This window comes from Cyclopterus lumpus, chromosome 22 (genome assembly GCF_009769545.1).
Source record: "Cyclopterus lumpus isolate fCycLum1 chromosome 22, fCycLum1.pri, whole genome shotgun sequence".
Lineage (NCBI taxonomy): Eukaryota > Metazoa > Chordata > Actinopteri > Perciformes > Cyclopteridae > Cyclopterus > Cyclopterus lumpus.
In genome coordinates this window covers 1,510,296-1,527,443 of record NC_046987.1, presented here as the reverse complement: position 1 = coordinate 1,527,443, position 17,148 = coordinate 1,510,296, and positions in this window count along the sequence as shown.

Sequence of the window (17,148 nt, the reverse complement as noted above, 5' to 3'; positions counted from 1 at the left end):
GCTCTGTGTCTGTGTTTCTCTCCCCAGCCGCAGCCAGAACAAATGAACAATTCATCATCAGCAGTTGTCCTCCGGCCCCAGACCCAGGTGATTACACGACGACTGCCCTCATCCTCTGCAGAATGGCAGCCATTCATGGCTGGGGGGGATGGAGGTGGCACAGAGGAGGAGCAGGAATGGGGAAGGAATTAGAAGTTTGCTGGTTTAAACCCCACATATGGTTGTAAATGAGATGATTGTGTAACCAAACTACCGCTGTGTGAGGTAACCGTCTTATCTTCCCAGCAGCTAGTTGGTCAGAAGGGAAAGGAAAGCACAGGTGTTACTAATAACATTTACAGTGGCTCTCCTCGGGTTCTATTCCAGTGTCCCATTAAACCATGACAGTGAGCAGCATTTACAATACTGAAGTTCAGACACTGCTACTGCTGAAACATGCACACATGTTGCTGATAACACTTACATACTTTGGAAGCAGGAGTTTTACCTGTAATGGAATATTTTGTGTGTGTTATTGCTGGATATGAATACTCCTGACACCACTGATAGTTACATTTCAACAATGATGTAGATAAGGCAGCTTTGGAACTTTTCAAATACTTTTTCACTTGCCAGGGCAGATCTAGCATCTCTAGAATGCTTCACCAGCAAAACTATTGTTTTCATATGGTAGCCGAAGGCAAGCCCTGCTCCATGTTCTTCTAGTGCACAACTCGCTATGAGACACTCGGCCTTTACTACTTAACTCCTGTTTAGATACCGGGAGATGTGGTGGGGCAGGTTGGCTGTTGGTCCGTGAGAGAGTCATTTAATTGAGTTTAGTTTAATCTGGGCTGCATGGACAAAAAGCTATGATATGATATTATTCTTCTCATTATGAGAAATAAGGACAACTTTCCTCTAAGTGTTCCCCAGTATTGGTTCCAGATTGTCACAGGGATTGTCTAGTTATCATTCACCACAGTGGAACCGTGTCTTGATTCATAGACTAAATGAAGAATACAGAACAGTAACTTGGTTTCTCATCTCAACCTTTGGAAATCCCCCTCCCTGACGCAGAGAATGGTGCTGTGGCCAGAGTTGTCCTTGTGGCTTAATCATCAAATAGAAATAATATCAGTTACATGGGTGTGTGGGACCCCTGCCTGAGGCTTTGATAGGTGAGAGTGTCTGCGTCACCATCTCCCGACCAGACCTCAGGGGAATTCTCACCAAACCTCCCACCTAGGACAACACACTCTCTCACACACTCACACACACACACACACACACACACACACGTACACACACACACACACACACACACACCAGAGGACGAAGTGTGAGCGGAGTAGCGAGAACATTTGCAGGAGGAAAGCGGAATAAAAGAGAAGAGTCTGGAGAAAGTATATGGAAATACGTGAAGAAAAGGCGTGAGACTCAGCTCCCCTATTGTTTTCTCATTAGTGAGCTGTATATGTGACTCCGGATTCAAGCTGTTTCTGTACAAAGCAGGCACGACACACACACCATCAGTATGCAAGGCCTATAGAGAAAAGGAGCTTAGTGCTTATTATTGCAAAATACCTAGCAGGTGAGTTTTGAATATGCATGAAATGAATATCACACATTTCCAGTTTCAGTATTATCATTTGCAGTGGAGTTCAAGAGGAAATCTCATTCTGCCTAGTTGTGAAATCCAATATAACATCCAGCATCCATTGTACACTGGGTTTACTAAACACTGGGAATGAAGGTCAGGGATAGGCAGAAGTCAAACATTATGTTTCTTTATTGAATTATGTGTCCAAGTATGCATATATTACCGGTCACGTGATATTTCTAATGTATATATTAGTGGAGCAACGGATCATAAAACTCACAATTCAGATCATATCATGCATCGAAGTCACAGATCGAATTAGCACAAAAGCAAAAAGGGTGAAAATATAAACATCTTTTTTTTTTGTCCCAATCATTTATGACCCATAATGGCAGATACAGATCCCTTTGTTCTGAAACTGTTCTGAAGTCAGTAAACCCCACATTCTAAATAGTATCCTTTACTTTGTAATAGTAATTTTTAACCCAGTTCAAATCTAAAAAGAAATACAATATTGTTATGTTATTATTTTTATATATATATAATATTGTTGATTCAAACTAATCTCGTCATTACTAGTAATGATTTAATCTAATCTGTTTGGAGCTAGTGTACACAGCTCATAATGTATCTGTAATATCTATTTTATCTTCATGTGAAAACATCTTCAACCAACTGGATTTATTCAAGTTTTTCACAAACTCTACATTTTACTAGATTACATTGGAACCCATCATAATAACATTATGAACGTTATGATACAGGCCTCATTTTTACTGAACAGAAGCTGAATGCATCATAAGGTAACTGAACGGAACCTTCGTTTGTTGGCCGTTAGCTAACGTAACAACCATTAGCTAACGTAACAAGCTCTCCTCCCGTCAATTTAAACACAGATTAGTTGTTTATAATGTAACATTATCAGAGATCAGCTTCTAGAAAATCATAAATGATGTCCTGACCGCATATTTTACTGAACGATCGTCGGTAAAACTTTATTTCCCACTTTGATGGTTAATGTTAAACTGTGTAACTGTTAACATTACACCACTATTGTGTGTGTATATATATATATATATATATATATATATATATATATATATATATATATATATATATATATATAACAACATCTGATGAAAAAGATGGTATGATATGGTCAAAAGCTCCAAAGAAAGTGTCTAAGTATAACGTGTGTGAGAAATGTTTGAACAATCAAATTAGATGTAGCCTCAGACCAGACCTCAACCAGAGACCAACACTTCTCACTCCCAATGTGTCAAATACAGCAGCTTCTACTTCCTGTGAAGAAAGAAGTGAATTTTGAAGACATTTAACGAGCCAAGGTATCATAAAAAGGTTTGTCTGATGAAAAGTTACTTCCCATCTCACAAACAACGATCTCCTGATGTTGTTTTTTAACCTTCTACCTTGTGTGCGGGTTTTTGCTGTCTTCCTGGTACATGATTACATGAATTAGATATGAATTGATTTTGTGGGATATTACATTTAATTCTGTAGGTATCGCTACAAACGCGTTGTGAGGACAGCCTGAACGAACACGTCATCCCTGACTAGAGCGTCATGATTTGAAGTTTATGAGCACTGACCGAGCTGTAGTATTTGACTCATTGGGGTGAGAATGTGTTGTGATAGAGATGGCAGATGAGCAAATTCCCATATGAATCTACAACCATATTGATCTAGGGCTTCACGACAGCTACTAAAGGGATCGAGAGTGAGATTGTTTTCTTAACTGGTGTTACCAAGGTCAAGAAAGATATCTGTATGTATTCTGTTGCTGCTACGATAACTCAGTTTCCCCTTCAAGGATGATCTGCAGTCAGCGACATGTCCTCAGACAGGTGTAATTATTCCAGCACGGTCCCATGATGCCTCAGAACTACAGTGTAACCACCTTTACTCCATTAGAAGTCATTTTTGGACGGCGGCCGCTGAGCCTTCTCCTCTCTGATCTTCTGTGGTGTGAAACATGTGCTAGCATCATTAGCTGCTGACTGAGTCCATTTGAGGCCATTTAGCACCTCCTGCCTGCCTGCAGCCGCTAATATGTGCATAGCTGTGTGTGAGTGTGTGTGTGCGTGTAGGTGTGTGTGTGTGTGTGTTTGTGTGTATGTGTGTGTGTGTGTGATTTGCCACCTCAGTGCTGACACAGTGCAGACCTCTGGTCTCTGAGCTGCAGGGTCAGACTGCCAAAGTTCCACTGATGGAAAGGAGGGGCTGAGGGTGGGAGCATGTGTCTGTGTTTGTGTGCGTGTTGTTTTCTCATATATCTATCCTTGAGAGGACCAATTATCACCTCATGAAACAGTTACATGAGGAAAAATATCCAACGGCTTACAGTTTAGTCAGTTTATCCTGGACTATTTGCAGGTCAGGGGTCAGGTTGTTATTATGATCAGGGTTAGATGTTGGCCTTTGAGGCCTGAAAGCTATAACTTTGCCATAAGCGTATATCTGTAACTCAGAAATTTGATACAAGGGGCTTTGGGATTGCTGACAGGGGACTTACTGCAGTTTCCATTGTTTTCCTTGACCTTGAAATAGTTGTCTATAAAGGTTATTCTTACGGGGGGGGCGGGAGAGTTACGACCTCATGGTTGAAGGCCTAATGTAGTTTGCGCATTTCTGTCTCCATCTCTCTTTCCTTCGGCCACTCTGTAGTTCCACTTGGTGAATGTTTGAGAATCTAGACCCGGTTGCTATTTGTGGATGGAGCACAGGTTCTGCCAAGTGAAGCCGATGCGTCATGTCTTAAAACATGCATTCTCTCTACTGACCACCAGGAGGCGACTCCTCTGGTTGAATAGAAGTATATGCTTCATGTGTTAAAGCTGCATTCTCTCTACTGACCACCAGGGGGCGACTCCTCTGGTTGCATAGAAGTCTATGCTTCATATCTTAAAACATGCATTCTCTCTATTGACCATCAGGGGGCGACTTCTCTGGTTGTATAGAAGTCAATGTGCCATGTGTTAAAGCTGCATTCTCTCTACTGACCACCAGGGGGCGACTCCTCTGGTTGTATAGAAGTCTATGCTTCATGTGTTGAAGCTGCATTTTCTCTCCTGACCAACAGGGATGGTCTCTATCTCAATCTCTATTTTCAAGTCTCAAGCATAATTCCATTTAGTAATTGATGGTCTATGTAGAGTCAAACAGACCATAAAGAATGGTATGCTTCAGGGCGGGCTTACTGTCATCTGCCACTACCAGATCTCTTGGACATGTACGATACTCAGCTCTCACAGTTTTGCTCACTTTGCTAGACCAGCTGGAAGATTTTCTCTTCTTCTCTGGGGCCAATCCACTTTGAGTGAGCATGCTCAATGAGCGAGTTGTTGGTTAGCTAATGCTGAACTGGAAATATCTGTTAGCTGGACTAAATAGATATTCATCTACTCAGCAGTCAATAAATTCATGCAGTAGTGAGTCAGTGAAATAATACATAATACACCGATGATGTCCAGCTCTACATCTCCACAAAAGGCCATTACCACTGCTTCTCACTCCACTCGGACCAACTGCCTCATTGACATTAAATCATGGATGCAAACCAACTTCCTTGAACTCAACTGTGATAAGTCTGGCATGATCATCATCGGTCCCAAATCCCTGACTAATACCAGTCACAACTTCTGCCTCACCAACGACAACTCTACTCTGTCTCCCTCCCCACACATCCACAACCTTGGAGTCATGTTGACGGCAACCTCTCCTTTGAACATCATGTCAAACAAATCACCAGAACAGCCCGTCCCTAGCCTAATCCCATCACACCCCTCATCTGCTGCTGAACCTCTGATCCACGCCTTCATCACCTCCAGAATCGACTACTGCATGAGTATTCTTTATGGCATATCATCCAAAATCCTAAATGAACTCCAATACATCCAGAACTCTGCTGCTCTCCTGCTCACCCACTCCCGATCCCGCGACCACATCACCCCTGTTCTCCAGAGCCTCCACTGGCTCCCCGTCCCACGGAGCCAATACAAAATCCTTCTCCTCACTCACAAAGCCCTCCATAATCAGGCCCCCTCCTACCTCACCGACCTGCTTCACCACCACACTCCATCAGCTTCACGCTATATCAATTAAATGCATTATTATTATTATTATTATTATTATTATCTTTCATCAAACCCATCAGTCTTTCTGCAGAAGTCAGCCAGTACAGGGCCTGGTTATTTCAAAAAAAGTTAACCAGGACCCGATCTGATTTGACACTAAAAGCAATAAAGTTGACAAGTCATTCTGTGACCTTGAGGTCGGTTTTACTACAGAAACCTGTAGTAAGCCTGCTCTTCAACACAACCTAAACCACTCTTCTAAACTGCTGTTAAACCAGCATTACAGTGACAATAATTCAATTCAATTCAGTTTATAGCCCAATATCACAAATTACAAATTACCCCTCAAAGCTCTTTACAATCTGTACACATACGACATCCCTAACCTTTGACCTCACATCGGATCAGGATAAACTCCCCAAAAATAACCTTTTAATAGAAAACAATTTATTATTGCTCAAATTCAAAAAAGTCACATGATCCATAGCTTCTACTGCTCTCTACTCTACCAGAACGTCATGATACAGTAGTAGAATGGCCAAGCACTAAACAGGCTAATGAAGGTGGCTATTAATCCTCAAGGAAAAAACAATGACCACTATAAAAGCAATCCCATTCCATATTTACTGATGATTGGACTGCATGACTGTCCAAACCCACTGTAGTTAAAGGCCTTTTAGCTTCTTTTGTTTCATTTGACCCTTTAGGTAAAAAAGAAACTTGTTGTGATATGTGCAGTGAAGTGACTTCCACATCTTCGCAGAGTGTAAAAATGTAACCGTAATCAACATCAATGACTGTCAGCCAGACATCATTTCTTACAGTAGAACAAATTCAGGCTATTATTCCCTCCACTGTTTCTCTCTTCTACTTGTATCCTTCAAATCCATCCTCCTTCATCTCTTGCCGTCCCGTGAGAGGGCCTGTTGTTTACCATGTAAGAGAGAAATCATATTTGGGGGGCTTATAGCCGAGGCCGAGCGCTCCCCGAGGAAGAGCCTATTACAACAGTAAGAGTGGATTAATTAGAGAGCGTCTCGGCAGAGCCGGGCTGAGAGCCTGGCTCGGTCAAAGGGGACGCATTAATCGCCTCTCTTCACACAGGTAACAGGCTCGGCCCCAGGGCCCCAGCGGCCCAGCCAATTAATAGGGCTGGAGGTACAAGCCCACCCCGCTACTTTATCACTGTTTGCCCTCAAGACATTTTATGAAGAAAGCGAGCAGATACAGTTTTTATTTCACGTTTATTAGGCTGGGGTTTAAAACCGCACTAGAGACAGAGAGTTTTTCAGTATGTAAAAGTCCACCTGCCTAAACACACAAACTTGTATAGATGGTATATGGATGCTGGTTTTTGTAATAAACCAACAGATGAACAGAATATTGAGAATGACACAAATACTCATGGTAAGTCACAAACATATACAAAGTGAAAATACAAAACGGCACAATATGAAAGTTTGTGCCTCTGTGTGCCATTTAGCTCGGGTAAACTTTGTTCACTTATTGTTTTTAACTTAATGCTGACTGAGAAAGCCCATAAGATGACCTTCTGTCTGAAATGTTGGCTCTAAAAGGCAAAAACTAGATTTAATCCTTCATAGTTTTCACCTTAAAAGTCCAAATGTATAGTTAAAAAGTAGTAGTGGCTTGTAATTGTTTTAAAGAAAATGTTTTTAGGACTTTTGTGGTCCGTTAGTGTGACTTACCATGCATATTTCTATTACAATTATTACTAACTTCCCTATTTTTGTTTCTACAGCAGAAATGGGCTTTCATGGAGACACGCACAACGTTGTTAAGATTTCTACTTGTCTTTCTAAACGGATGTGTTTCCGTACACTTTCCTCTGTGGATAAATCGATGTCAGTGTCCATCCTGTATGTATTTTGCTGTGTGCTGACCAAAGTATGAAAGGAGGAGGTGGTGACAGAATTGAATTGTCTTGAAAATATGAGCTATTTTCTGTTTCTTTATATTGATCGTCTTTCTGACTGTGTGCTTGTAAAGGAAAAAATCCATCAAAAGAAACATTGAGCAAGAAAAAGCTGAAGTCATCAATACTAGAACTTTTTGCCCTACTTGTCCCTTTGTCGTAAACCTCCACAGACTAGACTGTGCTAACACATTGTAGGATTTCTGGGATTTCTGGGTTATGAAGTATTCTGTTACTGAATATATGGGCAGACAAACTATATGTCAATCGTTAATCATTCTTTCTTCACACAATGACACTAATCTTAAAGTAACAAGCCACAGCAGACAAGTAGAATGGTTCTCATCCTTTGGTCAGGAACATAAACCTGTGTAGTACGAGCGATCTGCATGCAATTGCTTGCCAAATTTCCAGTCCTTCCTCCACCTCCTCTTCTGTCTCTTCCTACTTCCCTTTCTCTCATGACTTTTATTAAAGACTGCAGGGCCTCCTGCCGAGCGCCAGGCAGTTAGACAGGCGGGCAGAGAGACAGGCAGGCATAACAGAGCCACCATGGGTTAGCTGCACAGATCTGAAGCCAGTTTCAACTCTCCATGCCAGTAATCTATAAAGAGTAGCTGAGAAGGAGGGTGGTGTGTGTGTGTGTGTGTGTGTGTGTGTGTGACGGGGGCTGCTAGAGGAATAAGGGGGTCGTGGGATGAAGAGAAGTGTTTCCATATGGTGATGAAAAGCATGAATACCTGAATGAGTGCCACTAATCGTTGGGTGAGAGGTGCAGCAGGTTCGCGTGGTAATAGCGGTGCTATGCACAGGGCTGGGAGAACAGATGAGGCGCGTCTTACCCAGCGCTCCCTGGGTGCAAATGGGGAAACTCATGTCTGTTCGATCACCCAAACACAAGTGCAGTATCGATGTAGTGTTGCCGCGCTCAGTCCCGTGCAGCAGGTGAACAATGTAACTGAGAAGTAGATTCCGTTGCGTTTTTGCCTTCGCCATCTTGTTCATTTGCAACCAAGTGACACGTGAGGGTGAACTGAAGACACAGACAACTCCCAAACTTCATATTGCTGTGGTAGTGACCTGCCAATCAGAAGATAGCTACGCCCTAAAGCATCACCTGTTTTATCCTCCGGGCCTGACAAGTGAATGGTTGTGCCTTAAACTTGCATTTTCTCTACTGGCTATCAGGGGGTCACTTCTCCAGTTGTAAAAATATGTCTGATTGTATAGAAGTCTATGAGCAAATGACTCTACGTCTCAATTGATTTATTACCAACGTAATAAATAAATAAATGAATAAATGTCCACCTCTTATCCACCATCTATAGGCAGTGTCTACACAGATAGGTGTGTTGAGCCACAGTGTTCCCCACACTCTAACATTTTGACCCTTCTCACATCCCAATAGGCATTTAATGTAGTATGTTTGAGAAGCATATCAGACATGTATCATAATGTTCAGGAAAGTAAAACACCATGAAGGTCGTGCATACACACCTCAGCCAACTGATCAATGTTAGGTGACAGCTGCTTACAAGTTGAAAGACTTGCATGTAAATGCTACACCAGAATGAACCGCCATCAACATGCATGATAGACCTTTTCACACCTGACAGTACATCAAACACAGAGGACATTGGCCGATGTGGGTCAAGCCCAAAGCATCACATGCCAAGAGGACTTTATGACTCAGTAATAACCAATTGGACGGTATTTACCAGTATCAGAACTTTCCATGTAACTGTATAAAGACAAGTAGAAATGAAATTAGCAGGAATTATGTATCATCAGCAGCAGATCTCTCCCCTTATGGAGCTAAATCCATGCCAATAGTTTGAAAAAAAAGATTTGAACCTGAAAATTCAAGTTTTGGTCTTGAACATTGAAAAATTCCACAATGTATTCGAAATAAATATAAGTGTATGAAAAGTTTTGTTGGTTTAAATATAATTTAGATTCAGTTATGTTTTTTTTCCGAATAAAATATTTTTTTTCATTTTTCAGTAGCATATTTTATATTTGGAAACTTTCAATCTTTTTTTTTTCGGGTTCAGATCTTTTTTTCACTTTCAGATTGTTTTTTTTCAGGTTCAGACTTTTGGCCGGGATGTGGCGTGGGGGGCGTGGTTTCAACTACAGGGGCGTGGTATCATGAGTGACAGCTTAACAAAGAAGGCTGACGACCTGGCTCAACTACGTTGCCTTCAAGAAACGTGGGTACTGCGAAAATGATGACTCACTCCTTTATATACAGCATATTCACGTGATTGGCAGTAGACACAATTATGTTTACCTAGCTGTTCTAGACCATACTTGGCTTTAATCGCAGTAAAAGAGCAATACACTTTGCCATGTTGTGGCGTTCAAAAATTCCGCTATAATATCAGACGTTTCGCACTTCCACACACCAGCTTGAACACATCGTGATTCTGCCATGGCGTCTGCTCCACCCGGTCTGCCTGCTGGCTCCAGCGGGCAGGTAAAACATTTAACGTTTTTTGTATAGATACTAGAAACATTAAAATGACGACTGTAAAATAGGGACACGTTACAAAGCATTAACTAGATTTATAGAAATGTGTTTTTTGCCAAAGCTGAAATTAAGTATAGTGCTAGGTAGCATTTAATAAATCTAGTTAATTTGATTGTTTCTAGTATCTATACAAAAAAACGTTAAATGTCTTACCTGCCCGCTGGAGCCAGTGTCACTGGCGTCAATTGTGTCTACTGCCAATCACGTGAATATGCTGTATATAAAGGAGTGAGTCATCATTTTCGCAGTACCCACGTTTCTTGAAGGCAACGTAGTTGAGGCAGGTCGTCAGCCTTCTTTGTTAAGCTGTCACTCATGATACCACGCCCCTGTAGTTGAAACCACGCCCCCCACGCCACATCCCAGCCAAAAGTCTGAACCTGAAAAAAAACAATCTGAAAGTGAAAAAAAGATCTGAACCCGAAAAAAAGATTGAAAGTTTCCAAATATAAAATATGCTATTGAAAAATGAAAAAAAATATTTTATTCGAAAAAAAAACATAACTGAATCTAAATTATATTTAAACCAACAAAACTTTTCATACACTTATTTTTATTTCAAATACATTGTTGAATTTTCCAAATCAAATCTTTTTTCAAAAGAACAAAACTATTGTCATGGATTTAGCTCCATATCCCCTCAGAGGGCCGCTGTATAACCACCTCTCTCTCCCTGCAGCATCAGAAATGTCATCAGAAAACCCTTGGCTTGTTCCTGCTCTCTGGGGTCCCAAGGCCTTCCCTCAGCTTTCCCCCCACCCTGCAGACAACCGTAGGTTCAGACAGCTCGTGCCACTGCTGACTGACTTCACCAAGCTACCAAATGCCATCATACAGCAGCTCTGCCCCACGGGCCAGGGCAATGGGAGGAGGACAGGGAAAAATGAAGAGGAAAAGGGCTCCCAGGGGCGTTACCATCACATCAGAACTGAGGGCCGGAAGAAAAGCGTTTTTTTTTCTTTTGTGATTCTTCCCCCTTTTTCTCCCCAGTTTGGACTGCCAAACCCACAACTAACCAACATTGTGATGAACCAAAAGCTTTTTTTCCGTCTGATTAATAATAGATGTCAAAGTCCTTGTACCGCTGTTATTTAACATTTGAGAATTTCTGCTTTTTTAATAAAATTAAAAGAAAATGTGCTTACATTTCTGACAGTAATTGTGTATGTCGGAATGTGCAACCAAGTTGGAAGCCCCCTGCCAAGGAATGTCCCTTGGGTCAGAGTTTTTGCTGCAGAGTGGCCCAGAGAAGATAATCCTTTTCTTCCGCTTTGCTAACTGTTACAGACCATAACATGTGTAAACACACCGGTGGTGGGGCTCAAGAGATGGCAGTGTCAATCAGGTAATTAGTCCACCAGAATGGTCCAGGCTGAATACAAAATATTTGATGCAGTACAACAAACTGTTGTACCAACTCTTATCATCTCCAGTGGATGAAGCCTGTTGACTTTTGTAACCACCAATCCATTTATATTTCCACCTTGTCACATATAGGCTTGGTAAGGACCCCTCTGCGTCACGACACATGTACTTGGTTTAGGTTGAGCAAAAGATTGTGGTTTAGGTTCAAATCAGTCTTTATTCATTTAGTAGGCATGTTAGGCTAAGTAATTTGACATGACGCAATTTAAGTACTTTATGTCTTCACGAAACCACAAAATGAACTTTTAGTTTCAAACAAGACATGAATAGCGGTAACCTGGGTGAAAGTCCAGTTATGTTTGCTTACCTTACATTGGAGTGCGCTAAAGGGTGCCGTGTGGGTGGACAAAGAGGGCCATGATTAAACGTTAGTATTTGATGCCCTGGAACAGGCCTGTAATTACCTGACTTTTCCTCAAGCAATACCATGACATCAGCATTTGAATTTGACAAATACTTGATTTATGACGACAACTAATGACAATACCATCAGCCTCAATTGTAGGTTGTGTTTAGTGCTAATTAGTACATTTACATATAATGCTAACCTTACATGCTAAGCACTGCTATATGTTCATAAGCTTCAGGACCTTTTCTTTTTACCCCCAAATATTTAGTAATCATGTCATATTATGTTTTAAAAAAATCCATAACAATGTTTTATATATATATATATTCCATTCCCCAACAAGGTATTCATGGTGAGGAATGCCTCTTCACAATAAATCAAAGGTTCAGTACACTAAGGGACAGAAACAGCAGTTATTCTTTTTTTATTATTGTTTGTCTATGCCACTTTTGTTATGAAAAAGAAAAGAAATTGCAGACGTAAATCTGCAGGTCAGCCGCTTTCCCCTTGCTGGCTTCACCTGGAATTATTACAGATCATTCAAAAAGTTAATTAGACGGGTGAAAAGGAAAAGAGGATAGCATAAGAAATGTAAAATACATTTGGGGCCAAATAACACTGGAAGAGAGACAAAAAGAGAAAAGAGGGGAAAAGGGTGAAACATTTAAATGCATTTCCTTGAGATGAGAAAAGACAAGTATGGAAGAGAGAAAGAAAGAGAGAGTCTGTAAAAACAGTAAAGGGTTTGTCAGGAGAATAAAGGAGATAGGATATCCCTAATCCCCTGCAATATTAATGTCTAAAATGTCATTAATAAGCTGCTGAAGTGAGCGTGGCCGGGACCCCACGGCGCAGAAAAAGGGCTGTCTACATGAAGGTAGCTGCCAGGCCTTGTCAGATACGAGCAGCGGCTAATGAATGAGCAGAAAGCCACTCCAATCAATCAGCCCGGATCTCTGTGAGCCCCCGGTGTAGGTGAGGTCTGGTGTGGGGTGACCAGCACTGTCAGGCCCCCAGCCCAGCCAAGAAACTGTTGCAGCATTTCAATGAGCCGCCTATTAATAGGACAGACTGGGATTGTGTGTGTGTGTGTGTGTGTGTGTGTGTGTGTGTGTGTGTTGTTTTTTTCTCTGGCCCATTTGTCCTCTCAAGAGATCCACAGTGTAAAAAAAAGAAGATTTCCATGAAGAGAAAAATGTGCGTTGGGAATCTAATAAGGAGTACTTGGTTTTGAAGTTAGGCAATATTCTTTTGTCAGAATGGTCCTCCCACATAAAAGTGAGTGCATGTGTGTCAGAGTGAAAGATAGAAAGAGAGACAGGAACAATTCCCCCTAACTAGAAACAAATTGTTTTCTTATTCATAATCTATTAGCACACACACCAAGAGCCTAAAACATTGAGTTGCACAATAAGCCAACTACAATGTGACACCCTTTAGATAACTAACTTTTGAAGAGTGTTTAAAAATAGAATGTAGCCAACGGCTAAAATTAGAGCTGAAATAGTACAGCCCAATAGCTATATACTATTTACATGTGACCAACACAATCAACCCAGAGCCTTCACTTCAAACAGGCAGGGCTAGAACCTGAAGAGGTTTCTTCTCAATTCCGCTTGGTTTGGGGTCCAGGGGGCAAGGTCAGCAGAGTTACTTCTGCAAATGGACTAATGTCATCAGGAGGCAGAGCAGAGACTCAAACACAGCAAACACAACCCCCAGAACATTCAGTTCTCTCTGGAAACAAAAATGTTGGCAAGCAAAACAATGGTGGCCAGAACTTCTAGTCGAGATTCTACTTTGGAGTCCTGGGGAAGGCCTAGTGGTTTTGGTGAGGTTTTGAATTGGACATGGTTCTAAGGCTTCTATAAATCCCATTATTGCAGGTCATGGGCGGAATGGATGTGAATCCCAGACTTTTATTAAGGCCATGTGGCATAACAAGTGCACCAAATGGAAACGTTGTGCTTCAACACATCAACAGAAGACCACACTCAGCACTTTCTTCCCCCGTCTACTCTAGTGATAACGGTTTTAAGACCACAACATGCTTTGGGTGAGTTGCTTATTGTAATGATCTTTACATTGTTAATAACACATAACGGCTACCGTATACCAGTTGTTTTCTGACTACATATAGCTTAAACTTAACTTAAGCTACAAGAACGAAAAAGTGGGGAACTTCAAGGCTGGACATTGGATAGTGGCATGACGTGTCATAGGGAGGTGGGGGTTGTACATGGAAGATAAGAGGGTCAGCTGTTTGACAAATATTGTTCTCTTCTAATCATTCTGTATGTTGAAATTACATTATCACACATTTTCCTAAATATTGCATCGATAACTTCCGCTTCCAGTGCTACTAGAGCAGCAGCCAGGCGGGCGGAGCATCTTAACGCTGATTGGCTTTCGCAACTTCACGAGTTTCGCCAAAGTTGAAATATTTCAACTCTGGCGAAAATTTCGCAACACACCATTCGTGTCTATCGCGGGCGCCCGGTGACATTCGCAACCATTCGCGTCTGTGCATTGACTTTGCGTGGGACTCTACTAATTCGCGACGCGTTTGGTGTGAACGTCCCATTAGTCTCACTTTTTTCTTTTTTTCAAATAATTGTTTGAATATATCAAAATTGTTGACTTCTTTCTGTTATGGTTTGTCTCTGACCCCAAGCGCACGACAACAGCAAGGTTTAGTTCTAGCCGAACACACGGCGTAGTTTATTGAGCACAACAAGTCGCTTAGAAAAGAAACACAAAAAACTCAAAGTGTCCCCTTAGTCCACGGGTGATCGAACATCAAACCCCAAAAAATACAAGAAAATACTCCACACAAAAAAAGTCAGCAAAGACACAAGGGAAAGTTCAGTGACGACACGAGGAGGAAAGTCCACAGACATCATGGCACGAACTCGCAACGTCAGCACAGACAGTCCTGATCTTTATCCCCCCGAATACAACGAGCTGACGAGCTGCAGCCGTGGGACGAGCTGAGTGGCTTCAGGTGTGAGTTGGAGCGCCCCTGGCTTGTCCCCGCCTCCAAGCCCGTAGCTCCCTGGCAGCGCTCTGAGGTACCGGGTGTCACTGTGTGAACGGGCTGAGGAGGGAGTCCGGCTGGCTGAGTCCTGACACTTTCTTGAAACAACAGCTTTATTTATCCATATAGTAGTGTACATTTTTCTAATGCAATCGCTTTATTAATATGTAAAGTGGTAAATATGTAAACCTTACAGTTTAATTAATTTTCTAAACATGCTACTTAAATAAAAAAACATAACTTAATTCACAAAATATCAGTGTGTGTGTGTGTTTTCTTCCTTTTTAAATAGTGGCCCCAATACTCATATTTGAATTCAGGCATTTGAAAGTACATGGTAATAAACTATGACACCTGAATAAACGAATCGTTTCATTTCCAGATAATTTAATAGGTGATTCAAGTAACAACATGTGTAAGAAAGGCAATATTGACATTTTAGCCTCCTCCTGTATAGTCGCTGACTGAGCTGGACATGATGGATTTGGGCTTCATTTCTTAGTTGCAAATTGAAAAATGTAATCAGAAACTACTAGACAGAGTTCAAAAACAGCAAATGTAATCATTTGGGCATTAGGAGATCTCTTTGCTCCAATTGTACATGTTGAATTGGCAAGCCACGGTCTAAAGTCGGTTCTCCAAGATCAATCAGTTTTAAGATTCACTGAACCGGCAACAGTCTTCCCAGTTGGATCTCTGGGATTGAATCAGAGCGAATGAGGGTCTTCGGTCTTCTGTGGTCTGTTTGATATGAAAGAATTTGCAAAGTCTTGGTCTGGGGCATCAACCAATTCCCTTAAACATCACTATATTAACCCCACAGCTGCCCAGTCTGGGCTGTTTTGTCCCCAGGAAGTTCTCCTGCCCGGAGCCAAATGACTCGTTCAAACAGAATACTCCCTCTTGATCAAAGCACAGCCCCATCCCATTGGCCAACATATTCTGTTACATGCTGACCTATACACTGATTAGTAAACACTTTCCCTCTTCTGAAGTCCTCTTCAGCACATCTCAGGATGTTGACATATGAAAAGGAATACACAATGGAAGTCCCACTCTGTTCTCATCAGTTTGCTGTTGTCCCAGAACATTAAATTGCTCCGGTCAGGGGCCACGAGACAAGTCTTATTACTTGTCTGGATTAACACTGATTGCAACATCAGTACCTTTTTGGTCATTCACTATAGCCCTGACCCTTATATTAGTTTTCTTTGTCCACTAGAACAACTTTTAAATGTATAATTCATTATAGAGCCAAGTCCATGCTGGTCTGGTTTATGCTTGAATAATTCCCAACCAAGGGTAATTCTGCATAGGTGCCATGATGAGACATATCCATATATTTGGGTTAAGGAAGAAAATAGTCAGATATAATTACATATTGGTGTGATGCAGTACGGTACCAGCTAAAGACTTGCCACTGTCACAGGGTGTGGTGGGGCAAAGCTCAGGTGCAGAGGAAACCGGCAGGAGTCCAGGTACGGTGAAACAAAAAGCTCCTTTTACTGAGAAAAAGGTCAAACATGGAACTCAGGTAGAAAGGCGAAGTGACACACAGGATGTACAAAGGGAGTCTACAGGAACTAACAACAGGAATTAACAACAGGAATTAACGACCGGTATTAACGACCGGTATTAACAACAGGACTAAACAACAACAATCTGGCCGGGGACCCAGGAAAGAATGGGAGTATATATATACAATTTCCTGCAGGATCAGCAAACTTTGTGTTGCAGGGATCACACGGGTTAAACCCAGTGACAGCACGATGTGATTCCCCACTCTGGTCTTTGCACTCACTGGCTGAGCGTAAGTTGCTACGGCTAACTGCTAACTGAAGGTCCTTCTCCCGGAGTCACTGCCAGTCCTCCTCACGGCCAGCAGAGGACGTTTCTGTAGTTTGGATTTAATCCAATAAACAAACCAGCAAAACATACAAGGACCCGATACATTCAACTTGTTTGATATGCCATCAGGCTGCTCTACATTCTGCTAATAGTGTTTGGACATTAATGAACATTATGGCCATATTTTACACCTTTAAAAGTTTGGAAAAATAATTGAAATACTGACAATGTGACACACATTATTGACATTAATGTAAACAACTTTGATATTATTACTTAATAGCCGAATAGATAAGTAGTTGATTTTCATTAAATTTCAGAAAAAATATTAGTTAATATTAATA